Raw genomic sequence first — 22,361 nt, 5'->3', positions numbered from 1 at the left:
ACTAACCCTTGTGGTGACCCACATCAGGTTGAGCATGGTGGGCTGGTGACAATGGGGACTCCAGAGTCAGAGGGACACAGCTTTGAATTCTAGGTGTGTGATTTCAAGGCAAATACTTGATGCATTGAAGCCTCGGTTTCCTCATCTGTAAAAGGGGTCTAACGAACCCTCCCATTGAGGTCAGGAGGGCCAGATGTGATGGCCAGTGGAGGCCGTTGTCACAGAGTCAGGCACAAAGGACCACAGAGGGTGGGGACAAACACACAGCAAAGGTCTTTGGTGGCCCAGGGGACAGACAGCTCAGTGGGATAAACAGGGTTCCCTTGGGTGTTCCCAGGCCTCAGAAAGGAGGAAATGCCTTTACTACCTTAAGGGCTCTTTTCTAGCACGCTCTTTTTGGCAAAAGAAAAACATCACGTTCTCGGACTACGGTTACATAATTGCTTATGTAACTGCTTAAGGGAAGCATAGCTCTACTGAAGTCTGAGATTTAACAGGATCATCTGTGATTGCTCTAAAATAAACCATTTCCAGACTTCCCTGGAGGTCCAGTGGCTAAGACTCCACACTGCAGGGGGCCCAGGTTCGATCCACGGTCAGGAAACTAGATCCCACATGCTGCATGGTGCAGCCAAAATAATAACAATAATAGTTAAAAAATAATAAAATAAACCATTTCCCCACACCAACAGGGAAAGAGCAAACCTAACAGACAGTGCAGGTGGCTCCCCACCACCTACGAGGCTCTGATTAATGGTGGCAGTTAAGGTAAACTGAAAGTGAAAGGCAAGAGTAAGCCCATCTTCTCTGGGAAGGCAGGCGATCAGAATTCTAGTCCTGGTTGGGGAGGCTTGCACAAGTCACTCACCCCTTGCTACTCAAAGTGTGGTCCACGCATTAGCAGTCTGGGCACTGGGGAGCTTGTTGGAAACGCAGAGTTTCAGCCACACCCCAGATTTACTGCATCAGAGTCTACATCGTTAACCAGATCTCCAGGGGATTTTATGCATGTTGAAGCTTGAGAAGCATTGACTTAATATTCTGAGACTTTCTCTCTTAAATGAGGGACCAGAGTGGCATTTAAACAAATTGAATATAAGGTTGACTGGCTTTTTAGAAGATAAGAAATATATATTCATAAAGAAACACATTAAGCCAGACAGTGAAAGTGAAAAGCAAAGTCTTTTTTCAGCCCAGAACTCCCTTTCAATCCACAACACTCCCCAGCTCCTGCCTTCCAGTAACCATTCTCTAAAGGTCTTCAAGCTCAACCTCATGTTCAGCCTTTCTTTCTTCCTGGCAGACTATCCACACTCCAGTCAGGCCTCTCTCTCTCTCTTTTTGTTTCATGGAAAGGCATTTAATTTTAAATATAACAGTGTGTACATGTCAGTCTCAAACTTCCAATCTAACCCCCCCTTTCCCCTATAACCATAAATTCATTCTCTAACTCTGTGAGTCTGTTTCTGTTTTGTAAATATGTTCATTTGTATCTTTTTTTAAAAAAAATTCTGCATATAAGTGATGTAATAATATGATTTATCTTTCCCTGACTTATTTCACTTAGAATGATCATCTCCAGGTTCATCCACGCTGCTGCAAATGGCATTATTTCATTCTTTTTAATGGCTGAATAATATTCCATTGTTCATAGCACCGTATCTTCTTTATCCAGTCACCTGTTAATGGATCTTTAGGTTGCTTCCATGTCCGAGCTATTGTTAACAGGACTACAACAGACATCGGGGTACATATAGCCTTTCGAAGCTAGGCAGGCTTCTCTTGAAGCCCTGTTATTTGCCTTGAGTTTGGGGGGTGGGAGTAGAAAACACCGTTTCTCCCCAAGCCAACCATGCTCTTCAAAGAAACGCTCACTCTGATCTGGCTGACAGATTCTTCACTCTCTCTTATGTTGTTTACAGGAGCATTCCAGGTCAAAAGATTGGTCCAGCTGCCTCTTAGCAAATTATGAGGGGATATACTTACATCTGTCTTTAGAATGTCAGGGACTAGTCAGCCATCATTCATATTCATGACCTGGGGCTTCAGCTGACGTTCCCAGATGGAGGTCTGCTACAGTCTTCCAAACCTGAAGGTCTGTGGATTGATTGCAGACACCTGATTTGTTCACCCACCATTTCATGGCGGTCTCTTTCTCTATTTCTTCAGTGTAATTGTGACTCAGTCAAAATATGATTTCCTTTCATGTGGGCTATTCTGGCCTCCCTGAAGGGGCTCTCCCAACATCTTGAGCTTCTAGGACTCCAGTTAGATACTTTCCATCTTTCTCCAGATTTAAGCGTCAGGGCACCTTGCGTGCATTTGTGCTCAGTCACATCCAACTCTTTTGCGACCCCATGGACTGTAGCCCACCATCCATGGAATTTCCCAGGCAAGGATGCTGGAGTGGGTCGCCATTTCCTCCTCCAGGGGATCTTCCTGACCCAGGGATCAAAACCGAGCTTCCTATGTCTCCTGCATTGGCAGGCAGATTCTTTACCGGCTGAGCCATCAGGGAAGTCAGGCTTAAGGCCAGTTTATCATCTGTGCTTCTGACCAATCAGCTGCAGATTGATTCCAACAACCCTCTTCCTTGGGTTTGATTAATCTACTAGGATGGCTAACCCTAGTGGCTTAGGGTGGGCTTCCCTTGTGGCTCAGCTGGTAAAGAATCCACCTACAATGCGGGAGACCTGGGTTGGATCCCTGGGTTGGGAAGATCCCCTGGAGAAGGGAATGGCTACCCACTCCAGTATTCTGGCCTGGAGAATTCCATGGACACAGTCCATGGGTTCCCAAAAAGTCGGACACACTGAGTGACTTTCACTTTCAGGGTGGATAACAGAACTCAGAGAAACACTGAACTCACTAGATTATCAGTGTATTATAAAAGGAAAGGGCTTCCCAGGTGGTACCAGTGGTAAAGAACCCGCCTGCCAATGCAGGAGACATAAGAGACATGGGTTTGATCCCTGGGTTGGGAAGATCCCCTGGGAGAGGGCAAGGCAACCCACTCCAGTATTCTTGCCTGGAGAATCCTATGGACAGAGGAGCCTGGCAGGCTACAGCCCATAGGGTGTCTGGCCAGAGTCGGACACGCTTGAAGCAATTTAGCGCGCACACATAAGTTGAAGCAACTTGGCACACACGCCTAAAAGGATATGAACAGCCAGATGGAAGGAAAGGCATGGGGAAGGGATGTGGAGCTTCCTTTCTAGGCATCCTTATCCTCCCCCACCTCCATGTGTTCACCAGTTCAGAACCTCTCCACATCCTATCTTTTGGAGGTTTCCTGGAGGCTTCCTTACTGAGCAGGGTTCTTGGTCTTCCCCAGTCAATAGAAACTGACTAGAGGCCAGACAAGAAATTTCGGTAAGCCGTACTGGGGCCCCTGCTGTGGCAGTGAGGAGTGAAAACAAAGAGCAGGCTCCCTTGCTTGCTAGCTCCCAGACTGGGGGCAGCCGGGATTGGGGTGGGGAGCAGGCTTGTTTCTTGTATGGGGTGAGGGTAGGGGTGTGTCTATGGGTCAGGCCAGCAGGGTGGCTCAGGCGGTCTGCCCACCCCTTAGGTGGTGCTGAGCGCAGGGGGCATGCACAGTCCCCTGCTTTGGCCCCCAGCACCAGGCTTTTGCTCTTGTTCACTGTCGTGTCCGGCTGGCTCTTTGCCGGCACCGCAGGCTTCCCTGTCCTTCACTGTCTCCCAGAGTAGGCTCCTCAAAAGTGGCAGTGGGATTTTTGGTCTCTTTGCATCTTTGGAGTCCAGAATTTGCTCCAAACCGGTCTGCTCATGCACGCAGTTATTTTTAGTCCCACATAGTTTCTTTGTATTTTGTTGCTTGAAGCAAGTTGTGTCCAGGTGCAAGCATTGCCACTCTGTAGCAGAGTCCCAGGTCTCAGCCTATCTCAGCTTCATTATATAGGCATCATTGATTAAATCATCATTGGTGACTGATTCAATCTCCAGTCCCTCTCCCGGAGGGGTCAACCTCTGATCAGTTTCTCCTGGTAACCAACTCTCATCCTTGCTGCTGCTGCTAAGTCGCTTCAACTCTCATCCTTAGGTGGAACCAAAAGTCATCTCGTTAACATAAAAAAAGACACCTTGGACTTTCCTGGTGGTCCAGCAGTTACGGATTTGCCTGCCAATGCAGGGACATGGGTTCGAAGCTTGGTCCAGGGAGATTCCACATGCTGCAGGGCAACTAAGCCCGTGGGCCACAACTTCTGAGCCAAAGCGCCAAGGGCCCGTGCTCCACAACAAGAGAAACCACTGCAATGAAAAGCCCACACACCGCAACCAAAGAGTAGCCCCCACTCCCGGCGATTAGAGAAAGCCTCGCACAGCAGTGAAGACCAAGCACAGCCAAAGATAGATAAAAAAATTTTAAATACAGTTATTAGAAAAGGACATCTTTACCTCTCTAGTCACCTAGGAAATAGGAAGGATTTTAGGAGCTCTGTGCTGGAAATGGACGAGGACCAAATATTTATTTCATTACGTTATCATACTGAACCCGTGTACAAGGCCCTGTGTCCTTGTCTTCTGAAGTAAAATGCTGACTTAAGAGTTAATTAGGTTCCCCCGGTGGCACTAGTGCTAAAGAACCCACCTGCCAACACAGAAGACATAAGAGATGCAGGTTTGGTCCCCAGGTCGGGAAGATCCCCTGGAGGATGGCATAACAACCCACTCCAGTATTCTTGCCTGGAGAATCCCATGGACAGAGGAGCCTGGCGGGCTACAGTTCATAGGGTCACAAAGAGTTGGGCATGACTGAAGCAACTTAGCAGGCACACAAGAGTTAATGATTGGGAAATATAACGATGTACTAACAAAGAATAGCTGTTGGGCTATGGAACTGGTAACAATTTAGATGACAATTCTGCAACGTAACAGAATTGCCAACTGCCAGTTCCCTGAAAGACACAGACAAAAGTCTGACACACATTCTTAAAGAGTTTTTATAGGAAGCAGACCGCCCTCCACATGAAAACTGCTGATCACAAGAACACAGACCCTAGACTGGTTGAAACCAGAAGGTTAATGACACTTGAAACCTCACTTTGATGCCAACCCATCTAAGAACTGTCCACAACTTGATCACAGTCTGCTCCTTGAGCACTATGAAACTCTTCACTACCGCCTCCAGGGTAGGTCATAGGGTCTCCAGGGTATTAGCCCACTGTGGCCCTCTTTGCCTGGAAAAGCAAGTAAAGCTACTCTTTTCTACTTTACCCAAAACTCTGTCTCCGAGTTTCTATTTGGCACTGATGAACAGAGGCCAAGTTGAGGCAACGCTGCTGTGACACAAACATACTTTCTTTAGGAAAATGCAGAATTCGGGAACCTAAGCAGCCTGTATTTTGTTTTGACACCAGTTGATTTACTTATAAAATATTTAAGGGTTTACTTTGTGTCTGGGCTTAAAGCTCAACATTCAGAAAACTGAGATCGTGGCATCCGGTCCCATCACTTCATGGGAAATAGATGGGGAAACAGTGGAGACAGTGGCTGACTTTATTTTTCTGGGCTCCAAAGTCACTGCAGATGGTGATTGCAGCCAGGAAATTAAAAGACGCTTACCCCTTGGAAGGAAAGTTATGACCAACCTAGGTAGCATATTAAAAAGCAGCGACATTACTTTGCCAACAAAGGTCCGTCTAGTCAAGGCTATGGTTTTTCTAGTGGTCATGTATGGATGTGAGAGTTGGACTGTGAAGAAAGCTGAGCGCCAAAGAATTGATGCTTTTGAACTGTGGTGCTGGAGAAGACTCTTGAGAGTCCCTTGGACTGCGAGACGATCCAACCAGTCCATCCTAAAGAGATCTGGGTGTTCACTGAAAGGACTGATGTTGAAGCTGAAACTCCAATACTTCGCCACCTCATGCGAAGAACTGACTCATTTGAAAAGACTCTGATGCTGGGAGGGATTGGGGGCAGAAGGAGGAGGGGACAACAGAGGATGAGATGGCTGGATGGCATCACCGACTCGATGGACATGGGTTTGGGTGGATTCCAGGAGTTGGTGACGGACAGGGGGGACTGGTGTGCTATGGTTCATGGGGTCGCAAAGAGTCGGACAGGACTGAGCTGAACTGAACTGAACTTGTGTCCAGGCACTAGACTGGCACCGGAGGCTTGCTGATGAGAAAAGGAGGCAAGGTCAGAGGTGAAGAAAGGCACCACACTCTGAGGTGACGTCCCATTATTTTCAATCCTGGGAGGAAAAAACTCTGAGAACTGAAAGCCTTACCTCAGTCTTGTCAAAAGATAAACTGAGGTATGTTAAATGTTTTAAGAGTTTATTTGAGCAAAGAGTAATTTGAGTCGGTCAGCATCCAATCTAAGAAACAGAAAGCATCTCTGAGGGGCCGTACAAAATGAGAGTCCTAAAGGCAGAAGGGAGCAGAAACAAGGAGGTAGTGAGGCAGGCTAGGACTTGGGACCCTTTGTGGCAGTGCTTGTACCTGGACACACCTCTCCTCTAGCAACACGTTTCAATACAAAGTAACTGTATGGGACTAAAAATAAAAATAACTGCTTGCATGAGCAGTTGGGGCAAATTTTGGAGAAAAGATTCAAAGAGACAAAAAAAAAAAAAAAAAAAACCAACTGCCATTTTTAAAGCTGTTGTTGCTGTTTAGTTGCTAAGTCAAGTTGATAATTTGGGTCTGACCCTTTGTGACCCCATGGACCTCAGCACACCAGGCTCCTCTCTCCTGGACTATCTATCCCGGAGTCAGCTCAAATCCATGTCCATTGAGGCAGTGATGCTATCTATCTCATCCTCTGCCATCTTCTCCTGCCATCAGTCTTTCCCAGCAAGAGGATCATTTCCAGTGAGTCGGCTCTTCGCAGCAAGTGGCCAAAGCACTGAAGCTTTAGCTTCAGCATCAGTCCTTCTAGTGAATATTCAGAACTGATTTCCTTTATGATTGACTGGTTTGATCTCCTGGCAGTCCAAGGGACTCTCAAGAGTCTTCTCTAGTATCACAATTCGAAAGCATCAGTTCAACACTCAGCCTTCTTTATGGTCCAACTCTCACATCTGCACACGACTGCTGGAAAAACCATAGCTTTGGCTGCAGCAAAAGCAGGGTACTGCACCGGCCCTCTGCACACAGCACTGGTGCTACCCTAACCCGTGCAGGAATCTGACAATTCCTGATTGACTAGTTAGAGATTCCATTTCCAGGAGAGCTGAAACTGTAATTAAATTACAGCTTGGTAACATGGGGCTTAACACAAGCGATTCCACTGGGGGCCTGTTGTCCACTGGGGGCCTGTTGTCTTGTTTTTAACAGCCTCAGCCAGAGGTGTACAATTTATCTTATTAGTATTTTAATAGCTAACCATTTAAAGATATAGGTAATAAAATATTTTTGGAAAATACACGAGCATGGTAAATTCAAATGGCCCAAAAGGGTGAGCAGGTAAGTCAGCACCTCCCTTCCCCAGAGCTGATAGGGGAAGTTTTGGTTTAGGGCCTGGGTGGGGGAAGGGCGGCTCCTGGTAAGCTCTCCTTTCTTCTCAGGCCTGTTCTAGATCCTTGGACCAGAGGGCTCTGGCTTGCTGGCCAGAGAAGGTGGTGGCGGGGATGAGATGAGTCCCCAGTCCCCAAGAAATGCCTTGGATTCACATATCTAACCAGCTGTTTAGGTAGGGCTGGAAGTCACTCATTGTCAAATGCTCCTGAGTGTGACACTGATCCAGACATTTGGGGTAGGGCATCTTGGAGGGGAAGAGCTAGGAAGGGGTGGGTGGGTGAGTCCCTGACGTGAGAAACAGGGCAAAAGTCTACCCCCTCCCCCACCACTCTTAACTGCAGATCAAACATTCCTGGAACATTTCAAAAAAAAAAAGATTTGCTCTTTGAAAAATCCAGCTTGTTAGCATATCTGGAACATTGTATCTCAAAAACAAAAGTAAACAGTAAGGACATTCCCCAGTCACTCTCAAACCGACTTATTAAGAACCACTTCTTCAGAACTTGCCTATTGTTCGCCACAGTGTGCTTGCCCTAAACTGAACTGTTAATTTCCCTGCTATTACCCAAACAAACTCGTTTTCCTGGTAAAATAACTAGTTCCTAACAAAACCAGACTGAAGCACTCTTCCACCAGCTGAGCTGGTGGTGTGACTTGTCTTCCTGGTAAAATTGGACTAAATTTCTCACTTCAAACCAGTTGAGTTTTTATTCCCACGCAAATGAAGAGCTTTACGAGAAAAAATATACATATACCATGCTGGTTCATGCACAACTAATTGCATATGTAGCAGGACTGCTATTAAATGCCTGATCATCTCTGGAATTATTGTGATTCTGAGTCCTGTTATATACAGCACTAAAAGTAAACTCAAAACACGCTTGTAAGAAAACCGTAAGGGGAAAAACAGTCCTGATAAAGTGGCATTTGAAGGAAAATTACTATTATTTTGAGTAATAGAAAACCAAACAGATTTTAGAGACCTTAGGTACTTAGGTACTTAGTGTGAGTTTTGTTTGAATCAAGACATGTGAGAGTCTTACAGCGATTAATCACTTTAATCAGGCTTAACCTGCAAAATTAGAATAACCAAGTGAGGATAACGATAAGACATCATTTTAGACTTTAAAACAAATTTCATGGTGTGGTTCCAAGACTGCTGGCCTGGAATGGACCCTGGTTCTAGTCCGGGTTTTGCCATTTCTAGGCTGTGATCACCTCCGGGTGTTAATTCTCAGTCTGTAATTTGGGGATATGATACTTGCCTGGCCTCCTAACACGTGCTTGTGAGTACAAAGCGGAACAGGAAGTGTGAGAGCAATTCATGGACTTGACGCTCCGTGCCAAGGACAGTTTTGTGTAGGAGGGAGGAGCTCCGGGTAGACAGATGATAAGGCTGTTGGCACGGATACCCTCACAGTGTGAAATGCCAGCCCTCTCTAGCAAAGAAAAAGTACATACCTATGACAAAACAAGCAGCTGCAAGCTCAAGTTCATAACCAAGTCAGCTCCTCGCAGTGGAGATGGGCCGGCTGCTTGTACTGGCTTGACATTGCTAGTGGCCACCTGGGCATCTTCATTCCCACCCTGAACGTTCTGTGGTGTTCTCAGGATGACTGTCTCTCCTTCCTTTGTGTACCAGTTAGGATGCTTTAACAGGCAAGTGAAGAAAACGCTTCTCAGAATGGGTTAACTGGTCACAGAGCACATTATCTTGCAGAAGAGATCCAGAAAACGGAGGGGCTCCAGTTAGTTAACTAATGGGCTAGAAAATGCTATTTTTCAGCTTGACCAGCCTTAGCTTGTTTTTACCCACATCATGTTTGCAGGATGGTTGCCCTACGACATTCAGGAGGAAAAGCCAAATTCTTTTCATACATCTTTTTTTTTTTTTAATAAAGTCATTTCTTTTTTAAAAAAAAAATATTTATTTATTTATTTCGCTGTGTTGGGTCTTAGTTGTGTTATGTGGGATCTTTGGTTGCAGCGCACGTAATCTCTAGGTATAGCATGCAGGCTTGGGAACGTGTAGGTTCCGTAATTGTGGCAATTGGGTTAGTCGCCCTGCAGCATAACACTATTAGTTCCATGTTCTATCTTAGTTCCACGACCAGGAATTGAACCTGCGTCCCCTGCATTGCAAGGCAGATTCTTAACCACTGGACCACCAAGGGAAGTCCTGGTCACAATTAAGTTCATGATATCTCTTGGATATCTAAAGATAAGAAAGGTAACAATGGACTTTCCCTTTCAACTTCAAATTCACAGCATTTCACACTGTGAGGGTATCTGTGCCAATAGCCTTATCATCTCCTGTCTACCAGTGAATCTTTTTTAAAGAAAGAAAACATTCCCCAGAGTCCCTAAATGACTGCCCCCCTCCCCACCATGTCTCACTGACCAGAACTGAGTGTCAGACTTACGGTTCTACCTCCCAGTAACATGCAGAATGGGGTGACCTGGTTGGTTTAGACAGTGTTTTCACCAGTCACACAGCTGAGGTCAGACACTGGAACAAACTCTAAGCTCTGCCAGTCTGGATGGAGAAAAGAAAACAGGGCAGTCAGGCAGGCATGCAACAGCACCCGCTGGAACTGGAAAATAACCTTTATAGTTTGGTTCAACTCTGTGTAGAGTTGAAAGGGAAGGTCCATTGTTTCCTTTCTTATCTCAGATATCCAAGTGACATCACAAACTTTACTGTGACCAAAATGAAACTACTGATCTTTCCTTTGCCTCACAAAGAAAACCCGCTCCACCCACAGTCTTCCAGTCTTCCCAACTGTCGTAAATAACAACAATCTCACGCATTGAATCGAAACCCTGGAATCGTCCTGGACTTCTCTCCTCCTGCACCCAGTATTCCAACCATCAAGCAACTCCTACTGGCCTTGCCTTCAAAACATATCCACCTTGGGGCCCAGGAAACAAAGAGTGGCTGGGAGTTGAGAGGCCACGCTCTGGTACCAGAGGGAGCATCTAGAGGCAGCATCCTGCCGTGGAACTGGGGGCCCTTGTGACGGGAAGCTGCAGAAGCGAAACTGCTCCAGGTGGCTCTGGGGACCATGGAGGGGAGCAAGAAACCAGAGCAGAAGAGGAAGGACACGGCCTCGTGGGGGCTGCAGCTGACATTCTGGTTTGTGGGCACCTGTGAGCTGCTACTCGGGGCATACCCAGAAATAGCTAAGGACACCAGGGGATGGAGAAGAGGGCTGATGCCCAACAGAGCTGGTGGCGCTTGTGCCTGGAAGGAAGTGCAAACAGCCTTTATTTCGTGGCTGAAGGATAGTCAGGCTCTTTGCTGCTATAGGTGCATGCTTTGTGGCTCGGTCATGTCCGACTCTGCGACCCCCATGGACTGTATAGCCCACCAGTCTGTCCATGGGATTCTCCAGGTAAGAGTACTGGAGTGGGTAGCCATTCTCTTCTCCAGGGGCTCTTCCCGATCCAGGGATTGAACCTGAGTCTTGTGTCTCCTGCATTGCAGGCATATTCTTTACCGCTGGGTCACCTTGGTTTTACAGGTGGGAAACTCAAATGAATACAATCAGGATGATGTTTTGAAGATATTAAACCTCTATATTTTTGTTTCCCTCTTAAATCACATTCCCTGGAAGCCTTCCAACTCCAAGTATGAGCCACCAGCCTCTTTGTCCCAGGAAAGTCCGTTTACTCCTGGAACAAGGAAGTCATGGCTTTGAGTCCAAAGACGGTTTTCTTGAGCTTTAGCACGGGGCAAACAGGCATCCTGGTTTGCCCAGGGCAGTCCCAATGACTCTCGTGATCTGGGCATTATTCTTATTAATATTAATGCATCTAACCATTAAAGGTACCCCTGTTTGGACAAATTAATTATAGTCACCCCCACCTTACAGGACAATAGTTTGAAAGATTTTTGTTGAGAAAAAGGATTTTCTAAGTTCCTTTAGCATCGATTAACAAATCACGTATCAAGTCTTCTGAAAAGATTCTAGAATTTCCCTTTAAATTGAGGGGAACAAGAAATCAGGGTAGAAGGTAGAGCAGTGGTTCTTACAGTCTGGTTAGAAGACCAGTAGCAACAGCATCACCAGGAAGCCGGTAACAAATGCACATTCTTGGGCTTCCCTGGTGGCTAAGTGGTAGAGAATCCACCGGCTAGTGCAGGAGACACGGGTTCAATCCCTGATCTGGGAAGATGCCACGTGCCTCAAAGCAACTAAGCCCATGCGCCACAACTACTGAGCCCTCGATCTAGAGCCCAGGAGCTGCAACTACTGAGCTCACATGCCACAACTCCTGATGTCTGTGCTCCACAACAGAGAAGCCACTCAAGGAGAGGCCTGTGTCCCCCAGTGAAGAGCAGCCCCCCTTCACCACAACCAGAGAAAAGCCCTTGCAGCAGCAAAGACCCAGTATAGCTAAAAAATAATAAATAAAATAAATACATGAAATTTAAGAAAAAAATGCACATTTTCGTAACTTCCCTGGTTGTCCAGTGGTTAAGACCCCGTGCTCCCAATGCAGGAGGACCTGGTTCAATCCCCGGTTGGGGAACTAGATCCCATTTGCCGTGATCCGGTGCAGCCAAATAAATAAATAAGAATTAAATAAGAAATATTAAAAAATAAAAGACGTGCACCTTCTCAGGCCCCATCTCAGAGCTGCTGAATCAGAAGCCCTGGGGATGGAGTTGAGTCATTTGTGCTTTCACAAGTCCTTCAAGGGATTCTGATGTAGCTCACGTCAGAGATCCTCTGAGGCGGAGAAAGTAAAACATGCTGTCCTTCACACGATGGGAAGAAACGGAAAGGAGAGAGGGTCATAGGCGAAGCAGCGGCATGAGCCACTCGGGTCCTCACTGCCTCTCTCCCTGTGAGTGCTGAGGTAGAAACACCTAGATGAAATGGAAGATCCTGAGAACTTTACGAACCCTAGCGGCATTCATATCACAGTGGATGGAGGAGGAATAAAGCTTTAGGAGAGGGTCCATGTGGAGACCTTCCAACAGGGCGCCAGGGCGGGCAGTGGGCGCAGAGGGTCCATGTGGAGACCTTCCAACAGGGCGCCAGGGCGGGCAGTGGGCGCAGAGGGTCCATGTGGAGACCTTCCAACAGGGCGCCAGGGCGGGCAGTGGGCGCAGAGGGTCCATGTGGAGACCTTCCAACAGGGCGCCAGGGGGGGCAGTGGGCGCAGAGGGTCCATGTGGAGACCTTCCAACAGGGCGCCAGGGGGGGCAGTGGGCGCATAGGGTCCATGTGGAGACCTTCCAACAGGGCGCCAGGGCGGGCAGTGGGCGCAGAGGGTCCAAGTGGAGACCTTCCAACAGGGCGCCAGGGGGGGCAGTGGGCGCAGAGGGTCCATGTGGAGACCTTCCAACAGGGCGCCAGGGCGGGCAGTGGGCGCAGAGGGTCCATGTGGAGACCTTCCAACAGGGCGCCAGGGCGGGCAGTGGGCGCAGAGGGTCCATGTGGAGACCTTCCAACAGGGCGCCAGGGCGGGCAGTGGGCGCAGAGGGTCCATGTGGAGACCTTCCAACAGGGCGCCAGGGCGGGCAGTGGGCGCAGAGGGTCCATGTGGAGACCTTCCAACAGGGCGCCAGGGGGGGCAGTGGGCACAGAGGGTCCATGTGGAGACCTTCCAACAGGGCGCCAGGGGGGGCAGTGGGCGCATAGGGTCCATGTGGAGACCTTCCAACAGGGCGCCAGGGCGGGCAGTGGGCGCAGAGGGTCCAAGTGGAGACCTTCCAACAGGGCGCCAGGGGGGGCAGTGGGCGCAGAGGGTCCATGTGGAGACCTTCCAACAGGGCGCCAGGGCGGGCAGTGGGCGCAGAGGGTCCATGTGGAGACCTTCCAACAGGGCGCCAGGGCGGGCAGTGGGCGCAGAGGGTCCATGTGGAGACCTTCCAACAGGGCGCCAGGGGGGGCAGTGGGCGCAGAGGGTCCATGTGGAGACCTTCCAACAGGGCGCCAGGGGGGGCAGTGGGCGCAGAGGGTCCATGTGGAGACCTTCCAACAGGGCGCCAGGGCGGGCAGTGGGCGCAGAGGGTCCATGTGGAGACCTTCCAACAGGGCGCCAGGGCGGGCAGTGGGCGCAGAGGGTCCATGTGGAGACCTTCCAACAGGGCGCCAGGGCGGGCAGTGGGCGCAGAGGGTCCATGTGGAGACCTTCCAACAGGGCGCCAGGGCGGGCAGTGGGCGCAGAGGGTCCATGTGGAGACCTTCCAACAGGGCGCCAGGGCGGGCAGTGGGCGCAGAGGGTCCATGTGGAGACCTTCCAACAGGGCGCCAGGGGGGGCAGTGGGCACAGAGGGTCCATGTGGAGACCTTCCAACAGGGCGCCAGGGGGGGCAGTGGGCGCATAGGGTCCATGTGGAGACCTTCCAACAGGGCGCCAGGGCGGGCAGTGGGCGCAGAGGGTCCAAGTGGAGACCTTCCAACAGGGCGCCAGGGGGGGCAGTGGGCGCAGAGGGTCCATGTGGAGACCTTCCAACAGGGCGCCAGGGCGGGCAGTGGGCGCAGAGGGTCCATGTGGAGACCTTCCAACAGGGCGCCAGGGCGGGCAGTGGGCGCAGAGGGTCCATGTGGAGACCTTCCAACAGGGCGCCAGGGGGGGCAGTGGGCGCAGAGGGTCCATGTGGAGACCTTCCAACAGGGCGCCAGGGGGGGCAGTGGGCGCAGAGGGTCCATGTGGAGACCTTCCAACAGGGCGCCAGGGGGGGCAGTGGGCGCAGAGGGTCCATGTGGAGACCTTCCAACAGGGCGCCAGGGGGGGCAGTGGGCGCAGAGGGTCCATGTGGAGACCTTCCAACAGGGCGCCAGGGCGGGCAGTGGGCGCAGAGGGTCCATGTGGAGACCTTCCAACAGGGCGCCAGGGCGGGCAGTGGGCGCAGAGGGTCCATGTGGAGACCTTCCAACAGGGCGCCAGGGGGGGCAGTGGGCGCATAGGGTCCATGTGGAGACCTTCCAACAGGGCGCCAGTGGGGGCAGTGGGCGCAGAGGGTCCATGTGGAGACCTTCCAACAGGGCGCCAGGGCGGGCAGTGGGCGCAGAGGGTCCATGTGGAGACATTCCAACACGGCGCCAGGGGGGGCAGTGGGCGCAGAGGGAGCTGTCAGGATAGAGAAGTCGGAGCAGTGAAATGTAGCCTCTGCTTGGTACCTGGAGCCCCTGATGTTCCTGTGGGCCCCACTGCTGGAATATGAAAAGGCTGAGTTGACCAGTGGACCAGCGGAAGACTGGGGCAAAAGGAAAGAAGAGGGGATTTGGTAAGAAGTTGGCCATAGTCAGAACCACAGATGACAGTGGCAGGACCAGTCACGCTGCAGCTGTCACCGGTCCAGAACCAGACTGGACCAGCTGCTGTGCGGCAGAAACCAACGAGGACCCTGATGAAACCACGTGGACACGAAGTGCCGCCTCTACTGCTGCCTGACCTCTGCCAACTAGATGCCTGGCATGTCTCCTAGGGCACAGCAGCAGGAAAGGGGGGAAACTGGATTTACTCAGGTGAGAGAGCACTTCCACTCTCTGAGCAAGGCAGCCTGGAGAAGACAGGAGGGGCTTGGGATAATCAACAGCCTCCCGGGGAAAGTGTCCGGCACTCATGATAAAATAATTGAGCAATTTTCTTACGGACTTTGATGAGATTAAGAGCCCTTATGGGCTGTTAGATTTACTTGAACGGTCTTGTTATGAATCACCCGAATTGCTGACCAGCAGGCTTGTGCTGAACAGACAAGCCTTTCTTGAACCTAATGTTAACAGCATTATCTAGTCACCTTTACTGTGGTTGAAAGTTTCTATAAAACAGAAATATCTGAACTGATTTTATTGGATGCCTTGATCCCCTGCAGCAAGTTTAAAATACAATTTCATGTGTGCTCATAATGAATTCATACTTGAGAAAGTTGTTTTCACATCAAAAAGAGATTGATTTAACCTAAAGCAGTAGGTTTCAAAGTGTGGGCCCTGGGCCAGCAGCATTAGTATTACCTGAGAACTCATTAAAATTTAAAATTCCTAGCTACAGCTCAGGGTTAATGAATCAGAAACACAGCGGGGAGGAAACCGACTTCTGGGTAGGGCCAAGTGAAATGGTTAGCAAATCCTTTTCCCAGAAAGCAACTATAAAGCTAGATAAAATTGACATGAACAACATTAAGGGCTCTAGAAAGTGAACAAACAGGTACAGTAGTCTGAGACATGTTTATGTTTGAAAACTGCTGAACTTTGGGTAAGTCTAGTGGATACCTGAGGCGTGCCTGTGAGGACTGCTTCCATCCCCTCCAGCCCACTGGGTGTGGAGGCCCTGCCAAGTGCTGGCCAGGCCATGAGGACTGGCACGGTGCTATTATTAAAGGGGACTCGGCTGATTTGATGTAGTGGGTAATGCCCACTTCCAGAGGCACTGTTAATAGAAGGGATGACAGCCTTTCCTTTCAAGAAATACTACAGAAACCCCTTCAGATTGAAAGTTAGTGACAACAGATCACAATTTGAATGCACAGGAAGAAATGAAAAGTACTGAAAATGGTAAATGTGTGGGTAAATATAAAAGACTATATATTTTCCTCACTTCTACTGATGTCTTTAAAAGACATAAAATTGTATAAAGCAATACTTGTCACACTATATTGCTGGGTTTATACCACATATAAATGTATATTATATGTAACTGTAATAACACAAAGGTGAGGGGAGAGAACGGAGCTACCCTGGAGCAAGGTTTCTGTATTTTACCAGAATTAGATCAGTATTCATCACAACTGGATTTTGGTAAGTTAAGATGTTGCAGTCTACAGAGTAACCATTAATAAAATAAATTTTAAAATAGTAAAAAAAAAAAAAATTAACAGAATGCTATACTAAATTTTTTTAACACAAAAGAAAGCAGTAAAAGAAGGCCAGAGAAACAGAGAAAATAGGAGACACAGAGGAAATGAATGGCAAATGTAAATTCAAACAGATATAATTACATTAAATGTGAATGGTCCACGATCCAATCAAAGAGCAGGGATAAACAAAATACAAGAGAAAAGCAGGAGTCAGTTATGTGCTGTCTGCGAGGGAACACCTTAGACTGAGACACAAACACACTGCAGCAAAAATGGCGGAGAAAGATATGCCGTGAAAACAGTGACCATAAGAGAGCTGAAGTAGCTCCATGCACAGCAGCTAAAACAGACGTTACAGCAAAAACCTACCCAGATAAACAGAGGTGTTCTAAAGTGATAAAAGAATGACTACAGCAGGAAAGCGTAACGGTTATAAATGCACAAGCCTCTACTGCCAGAGCCTCAGAAGCATGAGACAAAAGGGACAGGATCAAAAGGAGATGTCGACACAAATCGTAAGTGTGGTGAGGGTGTGAAGGGAAGGGAGCCCCCCTGCACTGTGGGTGGGAACGTGAAACGCTGCAGCCACTAGGGAGAAAAGCAAGGAGGTTCCTTAAAAAACTAAAAACAGAGTTACCATATGATCCAGCAATCCACCCCTGGGCCTATGTCCAGAGAAAACTCCAGTTTGAAAAAGATAAATGCACCTCACTGTTCACGGAAGCACTGTTTGCAATACCTAAGACATGGCACCTCCGTCCAGAGTTCATCAGGCACTCTGTCAGATCTAGTCCCTTAAATCTATTTCTCACTTCCACTGTATAGTCATAAGGGATTTGATTTAGGTCATATCTGAATGGTCAAGTGGTTTTCCCTACTTTCTTCAATTTAAGTCTGAATTTGGCAATAAGGAGCTCATGATCTGAGCCACAGTCAGCTCCTGGTCTTGATTTTGCTCACTGTATAGAGCTTCTCCACCTTTGGCTGCAAAGAATATAATCAATCTGATTTCGGTGTTGACCATCTGGTGATGAGGGTGTTTGCTATGACCAGTGCGTTCTCTTGGCAAAACTCTATTAGCCTTTGCCCTGCTTCATTCTGTGCTCCAAGGCCAAATTTGCCTGTTACTCCAGGTGTTTCTTGACTTCCTACTTTTGCATTCCAGTACCCTATAATGAAAAGGACATCTTTTTTGGGTGTTAATTCTAAAAGGTCTTGTAGGTCTTCATAGAACCGTTCAACTTCGGCTTCTTCAGTGTTACTGGTTGGGGCATAGGCTTGGATTACTGTAATATTGAATGGTTTGCCTTGGAAATGAACAGAAATCATTCTGTCATTTTTGAGATTGCATCCAAGTACTGAATTTTGGACTCTTTTGTTGACCATGATGGCTACTCCATTTCTTCTAAGGGATTCCTGCCCACAGTCATCTGAGTTAAATTCACCCATTCCAGTCCATTTTAGTTCACTGATTCCTAGAATGTCGACGTTCACCCTTGCCATCTCCTGTTTGACCAATTGTAATTTGCCTTGATTCATGGACCTAACATTCCAGGTTCCTATGCAACATTGCTCTTTACAGCCTCGGACCTTGCTTCTATCACCAGGCACATCCACAATTGGGTATTGTTTTTGCTTTGGCTTCATCCCTTCATCAGCAATACGTGAACCGTGAACTTCCAGATGTTCAAGCAGGTTTTACAAAGGGCAGAGGCACCAGAGATCAAATTGCCACCATTCGCTGGATCATGGAAAAAGCAAAAGAGTTCCAGAAAAACATCTATTTCTGCTTCATTGACTATGCCAAAGCCTTTGACTGTGTGGATCACAACAAACTGTGGAAAATTCTGAAAGAGATGGGAATACTAGACCACCTGACCTGCCTCTTGAGAAACCTGTATGCAGGTCAGGAAGCAACAGTTAGAACTGGACATGGAACAACAGACTGGTTCTAAATAGGAAAAGGATTACCTCAAGGCTGTATATTGTCACCCTGCTTATTTAACTTATATGCACAGTACATCATGAGAAACGCTGGGCTGGAAGAAGCACAAGTTAGAATCAAGATTGCTGGGAGAAATATCAATAACCTCAGATATGCAGATGATACCACCCTTATGGCAGAAAGTGAAGAGGAACCAAAAAGCCTCTTGATGAAAGTGAAAAAGTTGGCTTAAGATCAACATTCAGAAAACTAAGATCATGGCATCTGGTCCCATCACTTCATGGGAAATAGATGGGGAAACAGTGGCAGACTTTATTTTTGGGGGCTCCAAAATCACTGCGGATGCGGATTGCAGCCATGAAATTAAAAGACGCTTACTCCTTGGAAGGAAAGTTATGACCAACCTAGATAGCACATTAAACAGCAGAGATATTACTTTGCCAACAAAGGTCCATCTAGTCAAGGCTATGGTTTTTCCCATGGTCATGTATGGATGTGAGAGTTGGACTGTGAGGAAAGCTGATCACCGAAGAATTGATGCTTTGGAACTGTGGTGCTGGAGAAGACTCTTGAGAGTCCCTTGGACTACAAGGAATCCAACCAGTCCATTCTAAAGGAGATCAGTCCTGGCTGTTCACTGGAGGGACTGATGCTGAAGCTGAAGCTTTGGCCACCTCATGCTAAGAGCTGACTCATTGGAAAAGACCCTGATGCTGGGGGGTATTGGGGGCAGGAGGAGAAGGGACGACAGAGAATGAGATGGCTGGATGGCATCACCACCTTGATGGACATGAGTTTGAGTGAACTCAGGGAGTTGGTGATGGACAGGGAGGCCTGGCGTGTTGCAGTTCATGGGGTCACAAAGAGTCAGACACGACTGAGCGATAGAACTGAACTGACTGAATATTTGAAAGGCAAGCACTATACTTTAAAGTAATGCGTGAATGAAAAAAGAAGTCATGGGAACAATTAGAGAATATTTCAAACTAAATGAAAATAAAAATGTGACATACCACGTTATGGGTATAGCTAATGCAAAGTTTAGAGGGAAATTTATGGTTTTAAATATCTATACTAGAAAGAACAAAGATCTCAAATCAATAAACAATGCTTTCACCTTAAGAAATTAGACAAAAGAAAAGCAAAATAAAGCCAAGGTAAGCAGAAGGACAAACGTAACAAAGATTAGATTGGAAATCACTGAGACAGAAAACAGATGAACAATGGAGAAAATGAATGCAACCACAAGTTGGCCCTTTGAGGGGGGAGTTCCCTGGCAGTCCAGTGTGATCCCTGCTGGGGGGTCTAAGAGCCCCTAAGCCCTGTGACACAGCCAAGAGACAAAGCAAAGTCAGAAGCTGGTTCTTTCAAAATGAGTTAACAAAGCTGACAACTGCTTAGTCAGACTGAAAAAGAAAATTAGAACAACAGATAAATAGCCAAAATCAGTAATGAAAGAGAGGACACTATTACTAACCCTATAGAAATTTAAAATTTATAAGAAAATATCATGAGAAACTCTGTATTAAAAAATTACACAATTTAGATGAAGTGGACAAATTCCTTGGAAGACACAAATGACCAAAACTGAATCAGGAGAAATAGAAAATCTTATGTGAATTCTAATAAGAACCCGAATTAGTAATTAATAATCTTCCCACAAAGAAGATGGTTTCTCATCTCATTCAATGACACCAGTATTATCCTGATATCAAATAAAGACAGCACAAGAAAATAACATTATAAACATTAACAAATCAAATTCAGCAACATATACAAAGGATTGTACACTCCATTCAAATGGGATTTATTACAGGAATACACAGTCAATTAAGCATCTGAAACTCTATCAACGTACTACATTAGATACACAGAACAAAGGACACAGACCACATGATGGTTTTAACAGGTGCAGGAACACCATCTGACGAAAGCTAACGTCCTTCATGTCAACTAACTAGAAATAGACGGGAACTTCCTCAACCTGGGTAAAGGGTTTGTATGAAAAGCCTACAGCTAATATCACACGTGAGGGCGGAAGACTGAACTGTCCCCCACTACTGAGAACAACCCAAAGATCTCCGACTGTGACCACTTCTGCAACATTGTACTGGAGGTTCCAACCAGTGTTATAAGGCCAAAAATGGGAAAAGACTCGCAGAGACGTTGCATCAGAGAAGATACATAAACAGCTAAGCACACGAAAAGATGCTCAACATCATTAGCTGTTAGGGAAATGCAGATTAAAACCACAATAAGATACCACATACTCACTGGAATGGCTATAATAAAAAAATAAACAACAGCAAGAGTTGGCAAGGATGTGGAGAAAGTGAAATCTTTGCGTCGCTGATGTAGCCCACTGAAATATTGTCTAGTACTTCTTTTGAGCCAAAGTTAAAAAGCAAATCAAAGAGAAATGAAATTGTATGTCCACACAGATGTGCATACCAATATTCTTAGCAGCGTTATTTATAACATTCAAAACTCAGAAATAGTCTTATATTGGTTTGCCTGGGCTTTTGTAACAAAGTAGCTTAAATAACAGAAATTGATTGGCTTGCAGTTCTGGAGACCTGAAGCCTGAAATGAAGGTGTCAGCAGGATTGGTTCCTTCTGGGCTTTGAGAGGGAACTTGTCCCATGCCCCTCCCCTAGCTTCTGGCATGTTGGGTCCTCCTTGGCTTCGTAGAAGCACCGTCCAATCCCTGCCTTCATCTTCACACGGTGCTCTCTCTGCCTGTGTCCTAATTTCCTTTTCATAACGGCACTGATCGCATTGGATAAGGGGTTCACCCTATTCCAGTATTATCTTATATTAACTAATTTCACTTCCAAAATCCTATTTTCAAACTAGCTGACATTTCATGGGGGTTAGGACTTCAACATGTATTTTGGAAGTTCACAATTCAACAATACATAACAAATTCAAATGTCCACCAACTTGTGACTGTAAAACAATTTACGTTGTTTCCATGCCATGGAATGCTCTTTAGACAAAAAAGGAACAAGCCACCAATGATCAGCTCTGAAACACTATGCTGATAAGCCAGAAGCAAAAGACTAAATACTGTTTCCATTTATAAGAAATGTTCAGAAAAAGTAAATTTACACGGTAAAAAGCAGATTAGTAGTTGCCTAGGGCTTGGAGTGCGAGAAGGGCTTAAGCAAAAACCAGCATGAGGAAACTTGCTGGACTGATGGAAATGTTCTAAACTGCATTTTGGGAAGGGTTGTTAATTACAAAAATTTACTAAAAATACTGCTGAAGTGTATACTTACAATGGGTGAATTTTTTATAGTACGTGAATTATATAGTAATAAGGCTACTTTGGCCACCTCATGCGACGAGTTGACTCACTGGAAAAGACTCTGATGCTGGGAGGGATTGGGGGTGGGAGGAGAAGGGGACGACAGAAAATGAGATGGCTGGATGGCATCACCGACTCTGTGGACATGAGTTTGAGTGAACTCCGGGAGTTGGTGATGGACAGGGAGGCCTGGCGTGCTGTGATTCATGGGGTCGCAAAGAGTCGGACACGACTGAGTGACTGAACCGAACTGAACTGAACTGAAGGCTACTTTTTTTTTTAAAGTTAAAAAACCCCAACAAACCTCTGCGGGTGGACCAGCAATCTGAATTTTAACAAGCCTTCTAGCCAACTCTAAAGCATATTAACATCTGAGGGACTTCCCTGGCAGTATAGCCGTTAAGACACCAGGCTTTCCAAGCAGGGGGCACAAGTCCATCTCTGGTTGTGGAACTAAGATCCCACATGTCCTGCGGCACAGCCAAAAAAACAAACAAACAGGATATTAACATTTGAGAATCACTGCTCTAAAGAATCTGTTTTAACCAGATGAACTTGAGACAATGTCAGTGGTGCCTGTGTGTGTACGTATGTGTGTGCTCGGTCCTGTCCAACTCTTTGTGACCCCCATGGACTGTAGCTGAACAGGTTCCTCTGCCCATGGGATTCTCCAGGCAAGAATACTGGAGTGGGTTGCCATTCCTTCTCCAGGGGATCTTCCCGACTCAGGAACTGAACCTGAGTCTCCTGCATTTGTAGGAAGATTCTTTACCACTGAGCCACCTGGGAAGCTTAAGCCTCACC

This window comes from Moschus berezovskii, chromosome 1 (assembly GCF_049115385.1).
Source record: "Moschus berezovskii isolate FMDL1 chromosome 1, NW_MosBer_1.0, whole genome shotgun sequence".
NCBI lineage: Eukaryota > Metazoa > Chordata > Mammalia > Artiodactyla > Moschidae > Moschus > Moschus berezovskii.
This window is presented reverse-complemented; position numbering follows the sequence as displayed.